The 12,153-nt window shown below is 36.3% G+C and overlaps 1 long non-coding RNA gene across 1 annotated transcript in view; it reads left to right on the forward strand.

The window, feature by feature from the left end:
- The window catches only part of LOC104002123 (uncharacterized), a 191,392-nt gene that overhangs the window by 128,475 nt on the left and 50,764 nt on the right, over nucleotides 1–12,153 (forward strand). Inside the window, exon 2 of the long non-coding RNA XR_010150986.1 lies at nucleotides 3,628–3,732. This is a non-coding gene — a long non-coding RNA (uncharacterized LOC104002123). The remainder of the gene's footprint in view (nucleotides 1–3,627; nucleotides 3,733–12,153) is intronic.

Below are 12,153 nucleotides of genomic sequence, written 5' to 3' on the forward strand. Positions count from 1 at the left end.
TTCACCAAGATGGGTCCTTATCTTTCACAGATAGATAATCATACCTATGATGGAAACTGTAAGCAAAGGATTGAGCCAGAACAAAATACTTTTCAGTTTCTATTTATTCGTTATTTTTCTTTTATAGGAAACAAAATATCAATAGAAGCATAACTGGAGGTTTTTGGGATTAAGCCCTCGGCCAGTCATGTCTGCAGAGAACATATTTTCCTTGTTTCTAGTGGCAAATTATTTAGACGTTATCTTGGATTTTCTGAAACTTATAATTTCAAATATTTTCTTTATTTTAGACCACGTATCAAGGATTGAGTTTTGGTACATAAATAGTTTAGCATTTGCTTTTCTCTGAAAGATAGTGTATTAGTGTTCTCTAGAGAACAACACCAGTAGGGGGTGTGTGTGTGTGTGTGTGTGTGTGAATTTGTGTGTGTGTGCATATGATTTTGTGTATGTATAGAGAGAAGGAAAAAAAGAAGTTAATTTATTTTAAAAAATTTAAAGGAATTCCAGTAAGTAATGCATATAACATACAACATATGTGTTAATTGACTGTTTATGTTATCAGTAAGGCTGCCAGTCAACAGTGGGTTATTAGTAGTTAAGTTTTGGGGGAGTCAAGATTTATACACAGGTTTTTAACTGCTTACGGAGTTAGTGCCCCTCACTCCAATGTTGCTGAAGGTTAACGGTACTAAATTTAAAAAACAGTTATTCTTAAGTAGATCACATACACACATGTAAAATTACAACATGTGTTCTGTGTTCAAACATGTAAAGACATAACGCCGCATATTGTGCTTGATTTTAAATAATTAAAATTCTGCAGAAGTATAGTTTGATAATCGTAATAGATATTCCTAGGAAAGTATAAAGCCCAATTATTTTATATTTAGGTTGTTTCCAATATTGTTTTAGTTGTAAACATATGTGAACTAAATATGTCTAGCATTGGCATAATCATATTACCAGTTCACCTCTTTAATATCCAAGATGTTATGTTTGCTCATGCTCATCAGCTTCTTAATCTTATCATAGGTAGGGATGCTAAACACATTTCTACTGATTTCAAATTATTTAAAAATATGTGAATAATTCTGTATATTTTTGTATTTAAGTGGAAAAATAGAAATTAATTCCATATATTTAATCATGATTTTTAGTATAATATTTTATGACCACATATCATAAAATCATTGCTATAAATGTTCAGAATTGTTAACATACTTTTAAAAGACTATTGGAATGAAAAGGATGTATTTTGAATATGAGAATGACATAGGACATGAATTTTGGAGTCCAGGATGAAATGCTATGGACTGAATTGTGTCTCTCCAAAATGCATATGTTGAGATCTATCTTAGACAGCTCAGGCTGCTATAGCAAAATATCATAGATTAGCTGGCTTATAAGCAACAGAAATTTATTTATGATAGTTCTGGAGGCTGGGAAATACAATATCAAGGTGCCAGCAGATTCAATGTATGGTGAGGGCCCGTTTTGTTTTCCATAAATGATTGTCTTTCCCCTGTGTCCTCACATGGCAGAAGGAGTGAGGGACTTTTTGGGAATCCGTTTCATAAGAGTACTAATCCCATTCATGAATGTTCTGTCTTCCAGATCTCATCATCTCTCAAAGAACCCACCTCCAAATACCGTCACATTGGTAATTAGGTTTCTACATATGACTTTTGAGAGGACATAAACCTGCAGTCTGTAACCACCCCTAACCCCCAATGTCATGGTATTTGAAGATGGGGTCTTTGGGAGACTATTAGATTTAAATGAGGTCATGAGAGTAGAGATTAATGTCCTCAATCTCCAACGGTGGGATTGGTGGCCTTCATAAAAAAGGTGACAGAGTGCTTGCTGTCTCTTGCTCTCTTTGCCATGTGAGAACATAGCAAGAAGGCATTTCTGGCAAGAAACCAACAATGCTGGCACCGGATTTCTAGCTTCTAACCTGCCACCCAGTCCATGGAGTCTTGAGCAGACTAAGAAAGATATAGTAACAGAGAAGTAAGATTAAAATAAATATTCAAAAAAGCCAATGTTAAAGAAAAAATGAAATCCTTCAGTTAAATATCAAACCTGGTTATTGAAACTAAATGCTATGCAAAGTCACTGAGCTACTTGTGAAATATCAATATTGCATTATCAGCTGATTGAAGTGTCATATTTGCCCCAGTTTTGTCACTTGGATTCCATGTTCATAGTGTACATAGCATATATGGCCAGAAATTTTCAAAGTGCCTGAATATGTGTTGCCAGTTGTAAATACAACTATGTATTTGTCATCAGTTGATGAATCTGGTCTTATATCTTACTCATATAGGGTAAATTTAAGATATCTTTAAATTTATTATAATGTCATTAAAATTAAAGAGCACCTTATAGTTTTATGCTTTACACATTTCATAATTTACTTAACAAAATAATTTAGGTAAATAAACCACTAGATTAAAAAAAAAGTAATTCTAGTGGTTACACATTAGTCCCCAACCTTTAAATTTTCAGGTAAATTCTGTTATCATTCATGGTGGATGTGGTTCTGTCTTAGGCACTAGATATAGTTTCTTAGCCTTATCTTCAACAGCTGTGAAAGAAACCTTCTAGCCCTCTCTGATTTTAATTTAGATGTGGAATAGTCTATCCTGAAGCTTCTTCATCTATAGAGCCCTCTCCACTTAAAAAGGAGCATGACTTGGGATTAGGAAAAAATGTTCTACAAGTTCCTTAATTGTTCTACCGAATCTCACAAGAAGCAGATAGAAGATTTCAGTTGGGTTTAAAAGATTGATAAGCAGATTTCAAAATGGCTCCAGGGCAGATCTTCAAACCATAAATAATACTCTCACTGAGAAATCATGCTTCTAAATATTTTAACTATCTGGAGAGAGTGCTCCTTTCTCAGAAAAGTATATGATGACCTCTCCTTTAAAATAAACTAAATTTATGTATACATTAATAGTAAATAATTGGTATTCTCAATTTCATACATAATTGGTTTATTTTTCTGTCTTTGACTATTGACTAAGAAAGCACAGGCATCCACCTTAAAACGCCACAGGTAAGACGTCTTCAGAGGCCACCCCCTAGACTGTGTCACGGAGGTATTGTCTGTGTGCACCCTCATAGAGGTGGTGGAAGAAGGTGCATATAATTTTCCCAGAAAAGGATATTGCAGTGAATTATATTTTGCTAGATAAGTAGATGACTAGAGATAAATAGAGATAGCTAAGATAGAGGGAGAGATAGTCAGTGAATGGACTCAGATAAAGAATGCCTTAATTGTGTACTGGCTCTGCTACTCCTAACTGAACTCGAGCGCGTCGGTTACTCTCTTTTTATGAAAATAGGATTGTAAAACCTATGAGATGATGGATGACAAAGTAATCTAATATTAGTGACTCAAATGGCACATCCTTGTTTAAATAATCCTAATGCAGTCTGACACATCCTTTAAAACACATGGGGAAAAAGGAGATAATGAAACTCCCGGTTGGAATAATGTGTGTTTGCCTATTCATCTAATTCTTCTTCCTTGAGAAAGAACTGTATTTGACCCAGCATTTTGAAAAGTTGTACCAATATTTGTATACAGCTTTCATATTTTTTTTTCTCTAATAGGTGCTTTTTTTTCTGAAGCTTTGGTAGTGTAACGGTAAGAGTCCTGGAATTGGAAAAGCAAATCCAGAAGTTGAGTTCCATGACTTTTTTGCTGTTTGCCTTTGGGTAAGTCTATGATATCCAGTTTCTGCATCTCTCAATTTTGTTATAAAGACTAAATAAGGTAGTATACATGTACACATGTACAGCTAGACTGTAAATCACTATTCAAGTATGTGTTGTTTTCATCACGTTTCTATAGAAAAGAGGAAACTTTTCTATTATGTAATACGTTTTTAATTTACAAACTATAAACTTGATTACAATTTGTACTTGCCTTTGGCCATGATATGTTTTTTCTAATCGACGAGTAACTGTCATGCAAGAGGTTGGGGGGAAAAGAAAACCTGCATTCTTCACATAGCCCTTGCATTTAAGAGGTTAAAAAATTGTTTTAGGTCACAGACACCTCTGGTTTTCACAGTTTGTCATGGTTTCATTTGAGCTTGGTGCCATGAAAGGTGTGATTGGTCTTAATATAGAGTTTTACTTCTAATTATTATTATTATTATTGTTATTATTATTATTATTTTGAGACAGTCTCGCTCTGTCGCCCAGGCTGGATACTCTGCTCACTGCAAGCTCCGCCTTCCAGGTTCACGCCATTCTCCTGCCTCAGCCTCCTGAGTAGCTGGGACTACAGGCGCCCGCCACCATGCCCGGCTAAGTTTTCGTATTTTTAGTAGAGACGGGGTGTCACCGTGTTAGCCAGGATGGTCTTGATTTCCTGAGCTCGTGATCCGCCTGCCTCAGTCTCCCAAAGTGCTGGGATTACAGGCGTGAGCCACCGCGCCCGGCCAGTTTTACTTCTTAAAGAAAACATCCAAAACAGAAAGATGTGCTTTGTTGTTGTAGTAGTGGAAGGAAGGAAGGAAGGAAGGAAGGAAGGAAGGAAGGAAGGAAGGAAGGGAGGGAGGGAGGGAGGGAGGGAGGGAGGGAAACAGAGAGAGAAAGAGAGAGAGAAAGAGAGGAAGGAAAGGAAGGAAGGAAGAAAGCAAGGAAGAAAGGAAGGAAGGAAGAAAGGAAGAAAGAAAGAAAGAGAAAGAAAGGGGGGGAGAGAGAGAGAGGAGGAAAAGGTAAAAAACATATATTAAATGTTGACACTGGCACCAATATTGAGAAAAGTGTCTTCTAAAATAGGAGGTAAACAATACTACATTTTACTGTGCTTAAACATTGTTTTAATGTCCACCAAATGTAGGCACAGAAAAAAACCAACGTACACACATTTTACAGACTCTGACTAAAGGGGAAAACAATTCTAAAGCAGATGTTTCTTTTCTCCCTTTTGAACAAATATTTTATTGAAATTCTTCACACCAGACTTTATTAATTAATCTGAAAAAGAGAGTGACGGGTGATGCTGATTCTAATCACAGGAAACAGATAACAAACTGTGGTCCATTTTTCCTGTCTCTGTCTGACATCAGCATCTGGTTCCTTGGCAGGCTCTGTCAACCTTTGCGTTGACATCCTAGGAGCTGCCTCGGCTCTGTCAGTTTCCTGGATGTCGCCGTTGGGCTGAGGCTCACCACAATCATTTTGTTTTGTTGTTACTCGCACTGGGTCTTAATGAAATTCTTCCTTCTGATTCTGCAATCATAGAAACATTATATGCAAAGTCAACTTAGTGATGTTTTTCTTTAATCCTGAGATGTCCATTTAAGTGCTTTATTTTTTAAGGTTGAATTTTATCTTAGATATGCTTTGAATTAGCCTAGAAGGATGGCTAAATGCAGGAGAGTCAAATAACTCCAAAGCAAAGCAAGAAGTTATTTACAGGGCCGTTGGAGTGCATAATGGGCCCACTGATGTGAAACCAAACCAAGGAAGGCTAGAATGAAAGGAAATGTTCCTAAATTTAGTCTCGTTACTGGATTGCTTTGCTGAGGAAGGGGAGGACAAACCCAAGGTGGTGTCTAACACAATTGATCAAGAATTTAAAAACCTAGTACAGAGGGGAAATAGGAACAATCAAGGGATTACTCTTCTCACTTTCAAAAGTTTAAAGTTGCAATTAAATTTAATATAGTCATGGAATCTTGGAATGGTTTCAAGTGAAACACTATGTGTTGCAAATTAGACTATAAGACATTAGTAGCAATCATGTTAAAAATGTTGTCTTTGTTATGTATTTTGTATCATATATTTAATTTACATAATTTACTTAATGATCACAGCCATGCTACTGCTTCCTGGCAAGGAAAAATGGTATGAACCAAAGGGTATTTAAGTTATTAAAAATTTCAGTATTTTCACTTCAAAGCAGAGTTTTGGTCCTGGCTTCAAAATGTGGAAATGTTTTTTAAAATAGATTTATTTTTGTCTTTTTATAGTAAAATACATATATTTTGCATTATAAAATATTCAAACTATATTGAAAGTCATAAATATGGAATCTTCTCCATTTTCTTTTCCTTATACAATCTCCTCCCAAGAGATATCCACTGATCAACATTCTTTCTATGCATTTACATGTGTACAATTTACACAAAAAATTATTTTTTAGACGTAAATAGGATCATAATATGTGTGTTAGGACACTCGGTTTGATATACAACAAAAATGTTCTGGAGACGTTTTAATGTCAGTTCATACTTTTTTTTTTATACCTGCATCATATTCCATATTGTGACTATTCTATGGATACATAATATACAGTTCCCCTTTTGAAGGACATTTGGGTCATTTCCAATATTTCAGAATGATGAGACAATATCACAATAAACTTTCTTATATATTCATAGGATTGTGCACATGTGTAAATATTTATTAAGAATAGAATTGTTGAAATGGAGCTTCTGGATTTAAAGATAGAACCATTTAAATTATTGGTGTATATTACCAAATAGGCTCAGTGAAATGTTTACTAATGTATTCTCCATCAATATTGAGGTTCTGTTTCCCCACATCATTTTCCAACTCTTCCAAATGTTTATCTCTGTAATGAGATACCTCATTGTGTTTTTAGTGTATATTTCCCTGATTATGAATAAAGGTGAACTTTCATTTTTTTCACTTGTATTTATTCTACTGTGAATTGACTAATTAAATCTTAGACTCATTTTCCATTTAGTACATTTCATTTTCCAAGTTATATATGAGAATACTATGTATTCTGGGTAATAAATCTTTGTTTATTAAATATGGTACCAATTTTGGCTTCAAGCCATAATTTATATCTTAATTTTTTGATAGTTGACTTTATCATAATGAAGTTTTAAATTTTGACGTAGTCAAATCTGTTGATATATAGCTTTTGGTTTTGGCTCTTTTTAGGTAGAGTTTTCATAATTCAAAGCTACTCAGAATTTTATTTGATATTTGTCTTTAACAGTGGTTTGTTTAGTTGTCTGTTCTTTAAACCATTAGTGTGTATTGCAGTGTGTAACATGGAGTAGTGTTCTAACTCAATTTTTTATTTTTCACTTATAGCAGTAATTTTCCACCAATTGTTGACTAAGAAATAATTTCTTAAATTATTTAAAATGCCCCCTTTATCTTAAATTTAAATCTCTTTAAACAAGTTGTTTTATTTAATTCTATTTCCTTTGTTGATTTGTTTTACTGCAACCCAAAATGATAAATACTGCAGTTTTATTTATTTTTTGTTTTTGTTTTTGTTTTTATTATTATACTTTAAGTTTTAGGGTACATGTGCACATTGTGCAGGTTAGTTACATATGTATACATGTGCCATGCTGGTGCACTGCACCCACTAACTCGTCATCTAGCATTAGGTGTATCTCACAATGCCATCCCTCCCCGCTCCCCCCACCCCACAACAGTCCCCAGAGTGTGATGTTCCCCTTCCTGTGTCCATGTGATCTCATTGTTCAATTCCCCCCTATGAGTGAGAATATGCGGTGTTTGGTTTTTTGTTCTTGCGATAGTTTACTGAGAATGATGATTTCCAATTTCATCCATGTCCCTACAAAGGACATGAACTCATCATTTTTTATGGCTGCATAGTATTCCATGGTGTATATGTGCCACGTTTTCTTAATCCAGTCTATCATTGTTGGACATTTGGGTTGGTTCCAAGTCTTTGCTATCGTGAATAATGCCGCAATAAACATACATGTGCATGTGTCTTTATAGCAGCATGATTTATAGTCCTTTGGGTATATACCCAGTAATGGGATGGCTGGGTCAATTGGTATTTCTAGTTCTAGATCCCTGAGGAATCGCCACACTGACTTCCACAATGGTTGAATTAGTTTACAGTTCCACCAACAATGTAAAAGTGTTCCTATTTCTCCACATCCTCTCCAGCACCTGTTGTTTCCTGACTTTTTAATGATTGCCATTCTAACTGGTGTGAGATTGTATCTCATTGTGGTTTTGATTTGCATTTCTCTGATGGCCAGTGATGATGAGCATTTTTTTGTGTGTTTTTTGGCTGCATAAATGTCTTCTTTTGAGAAGTGTCTATTCATGTCCTTCGCCCACTTTTTGATGGGGTTGTTTGTTTTTTTCTTGTAAATTTGTTTGAGTTCATTGTAGATTCTGGATATTAGCCCTTTGTCAGATGAGTAGGTTGCGAAAATTTTCTCCCATTTTGTAGGTTGCCTGTTCACTCTGATGGTAGTTTCTTTTGCTGTGCAGAAGCTCTTTAGTTTAATTAGATCCCATTTGTCAATTTTGTCTTTTGTTGCCATTGCTTTTGGTGTTTTAGACATGAAGTCCTTGCCCATGCCTATGTCCTGAATGGTAATGCCTAGGTTTTCTTCAAGGGTTTTTATGGTTTTAGGTCTAACGTTTAAGTCTTTAATCCATCTTGAATTGATTTTTGTATAAGGTGTAAGGAAGGGATCCAGTTTCAGCTTTCTACATATGGCTAGCCAGTTTTCCCAGCACCATTTATTAAATAGGGAATCCTTTCCCCATTGCTTGTTTTTCTCAGGATTGTCAAAGATCAGACAGTTGTAGATATGTGGCGTTATTTCTGAGGGCTCTGTTCTGTTCCATTGATCTATATCTCTGTTTTGGTACCAGTACCATGCTGTTTTGGTTACTGTAGCCTTGTAGTATAGTTTGAAGTCAGGTAGTGTGATGTCTCCAGCTTTGTTCTTTTGGCTTAGGATTGACTTGGCGATGCCGGCTCTTTTTTGGTTCCATATGAACTTTAAAGTAGTTTTTTCCAATTCTGTGAAGAAAGTGATTGGTAGCTTGATGGGGATGGCATTGAATCTGTAAATTACCTTGGGCTGTATGGCCATTTTCACGATATTGATTATTTCTACCCATGAGCATGGAATGTTCTTCCATTTGTTTGTATCCTCTTTTATTTTCTTGAGCAGTGGTTTGTAGTTCTCCTTGAGGAGGTCCTTCACATCCCTTGTAAGTTTGATTCCTAGGTATTTTATTCTCATTGAAGCAATTGTGAATGGGAGTTCACTCATGATTTGGCTCTCTGTTTGTCTGTTGTTGGTGTATAAAAATGCTTGTGATTTTTGTACATTGATTTTGTATCCTGAGACTTTGCTGAAGTTGCTTATCAGCTTAAGGAGATTTTGGGCTGAGACAGTGGGGTTTTCTAGATATACAATCATGTCGTCTGCAAACAGGGACAATTTGACTTCCTCTTTTCCTAATTGAATACCCTTTATTTCCTTCTCCTGGCTGATTGCCCTTGCCAGAACTTCCAACACTATGTTGAATAGGAGTGTTGAGAGAGGGCATCCCTGTCTTGTGCCAGTTTTCAAAGGGAATGCTTCCAGTTCTTGCCCATTCAGTATGATATTAGCTGTGGGTTTGTCATAGTTAGCTCTTATTATTTTGAAATACGTCCCATCAATACCTAATTTATTGAGAGTTTTTAGCATGAAGGTTGTTGAATTTTGTCAAAGGCCTTTTCTGCATCTATTGAGATAATCATGTGGTTTTTGTCTTTGGTTCTGTTTATATGCTGGATTACATTTATTGATTTGCATATATTGAACCAGCCTTGCATCCCAGGGATGAAGCCCACTTGATCATGGTGGATAAGCTTTTTGATGTGCTGCTGGATTCGTTTTGCCAGTATTTTATTGAGGATTTTTGCATCAATGTTCATCAAGGATATTGGTCTAAAATTCTCTTTTTTTGTTGTGTCTCTGTCAGGCTTTGGTATCAGAATGATGCTGGCCTCATAAAATGAGTTAGGGAGGATTCCCTCTTTTTCTGTTGATTGGAATAGTTTCAGAAGGAATGGTACCAGTTCCTCCTTGTACCTCTGGTAGAATTCAGCTATGAATCCATCTGGTCCTGGACTCTTTTTGGTTGGTAAGCTGTTGATTATTGCCACAATTTCAGATCCTGTTATTGGTCTATTCAGAGTTCAACTTCTTCCTGGTTTAGTCTTGGGAGGGTGTATGTGTCCAGGAATTTATCCATTTCTTCTAGATTTTCTAGTTTATTTGCGTAGAGATGTTTGTCGTATTCTCTGATGGTATTTTGTATTTCTGTGGGATTGGTGGTGATATCCCCTTTCTCATTTTTTATTGCGTCTATTTGATTCTTCTCTCTTTTTTTCTTTATTAGTCTTGCTAGCGGTCTATCAATTTTGTTGATCCTTTCAAAAAACCAGCTCTTGGATTCATTAATTGTTTGAAGGGTTTTTTGTGTCTCTATTTCCTTCAGTTCTGCTCTGAATTTAGTTATTTCTTGCCTTCTGCTAACTTTTGAATGTGTTTGCTCTTGCTTTTCTAGTTCTTTTAATTGTGATGTTAGGGTGTCAATTTTGGATCTTTCCTGCTTTCTCTTGTGGGCATTTAGTGCTGTAAATTTCCCTCTACACACTGCTTTGAATGCATCCCAGAGATTCTGGTATGTTGTGTCTTTGTTCTCATTGGTTTCAAAGAACATCTTTATTTCTGCCTTCATTTCGTTATGTACCCCGTAGTCATTCAGGAGCAGGTTGTTCAGTTTCCATGCAGTTGAGTGGTTTTGAATGAGTTTCTTAATCCTGAGTTCTAGTTTGATTGCACTGTGGTCTGAGAGATAGTTTGTTATAATTTTTGTTCTTTTACATTTGCTGAGGAGAGCTTTACTTCCAAGTATGTGGTCAGTTTTGGAATAGGTGTGGTGTGGTGCTGAAAAAAATGTATATTCTGTTGATATGGGGTGGAGAGTTCTGTAGATGTCTATTGGGTCTGCTTGGTGCAGAGCTCAGATCAATTCCTGGGTATCCTTGTTGACTTTCTGTCTCATTGATCTGTCTAACGTTGACAGTGGGGTGTTAAAATCTCCCATTATTAATGTATGGGCGTCTAAGTTTCTTTGTAGGTCACTCAGGACTTGCTTTATGAATCTGGGTGCTCCTGTATTGGGTGCATATATATTTAGGATAGTTAGCTCTTCTTGTTGAATTGATCCCTTTACCATTATGTAATGGCCTTCTTTGTCTCTTTTGATCTTTGTTTAAAGTCTGTTTTATCAGAGACTAGGATTGCAACCCCTGCCTTTTTTTGTTTTCCATTGGCTTGGTAGATCTTCCTCCATCCTTTTATTTTGAGCCTATGTGTCTCTGCACGTGAGATGGGTTTCCTGAATACAGCACACTGATGGGTCTTGACTCTTTATCCAATTTGCCAGTCTGTGTCTTTTAATTGGAGCATTTAGTCCATTTACATTTAAAGTTAATATTGTTATGTGTGAATCTGATCCTGTCATTATGATGTTAGCTGGTTATTTTGCTCCTTAGTTGATGCAGTTTCTTCTTAGTCTCGATGGTCTTTACATTTTGGCATGATTTTGCAGCAGCTGGTACTGGTCGTTCCTTTCCATGTTTAGTGCTTCCTTCAGGAGCTCTTTTAGGGCAGGCCTGGTGGTGACAAAATCTCTCAGCATTTGCTTGTCTGTAACGTATTTTATTTCTCCTTCACTTATGAAGCTTAGTTTGGCTGGATATGAAATTCTGGGTTGAAAATTGTTTTCTTTAAGAATGTTGAATATTGGCCCCCACTCTCCTCTGGCTTGTAAGGTTTCTGCCGAGAGATCCGCTGTTAGTCTGATGGGCTTCCCTTTGAGGGTAACCCGACCTTTCTCTCTGGCTGCCCTTAACATTTTTTCCTTCATTTCAACTCTGGTGAATCTGACAATTATGTGTCTTGGAGTTGCTCTTCTCAAGGAGTATCTTTGTGGCGTTCTCTGTATTTCCTGAATCTGAATGTTGGCCTGCCTTGCTAGATTGGGAAAGTTCTCCTGGATAATATCCTGCAGCGTGTTTTCCAACTTGGTTCCATTCTCCCCATCACTTTCAGGTACACCAATCAGACGTAGATTTGGTCTTTTCACATAGTCCCATATTTCTTGGAGGCTTTGCTCGTTTCTTTTTATTCTTTTTTCTCTAAACTTCCCTTCTCGCTTCATTTAATTCATTTCATCTTCCATTGCTGATACCCTTTCTTCCATTTGATCACATCGGCTCCTGAGGCTTCTGCATTCTTCACGTAGTTCTTGAGCCTTGGTTTTCAGCTCCATCAGCTCCTTTAAGCATTTCTC

The sequence above is a fragment of the Pan troglodytes genome, chromosome 15, assembly GCF_028858775.2.
Source record: "Pan troglodytes isolate AG18354 chromosome 15, NHGRI_mPanTro3-v2.0_pri, whole genome shotgun sequence".
Classification (NCBI taxonomy): Eukaryota; Metazoa; Chordata; class Mammalia; order Primates; family Hominidae; genus Pan; species Pan troglodytes.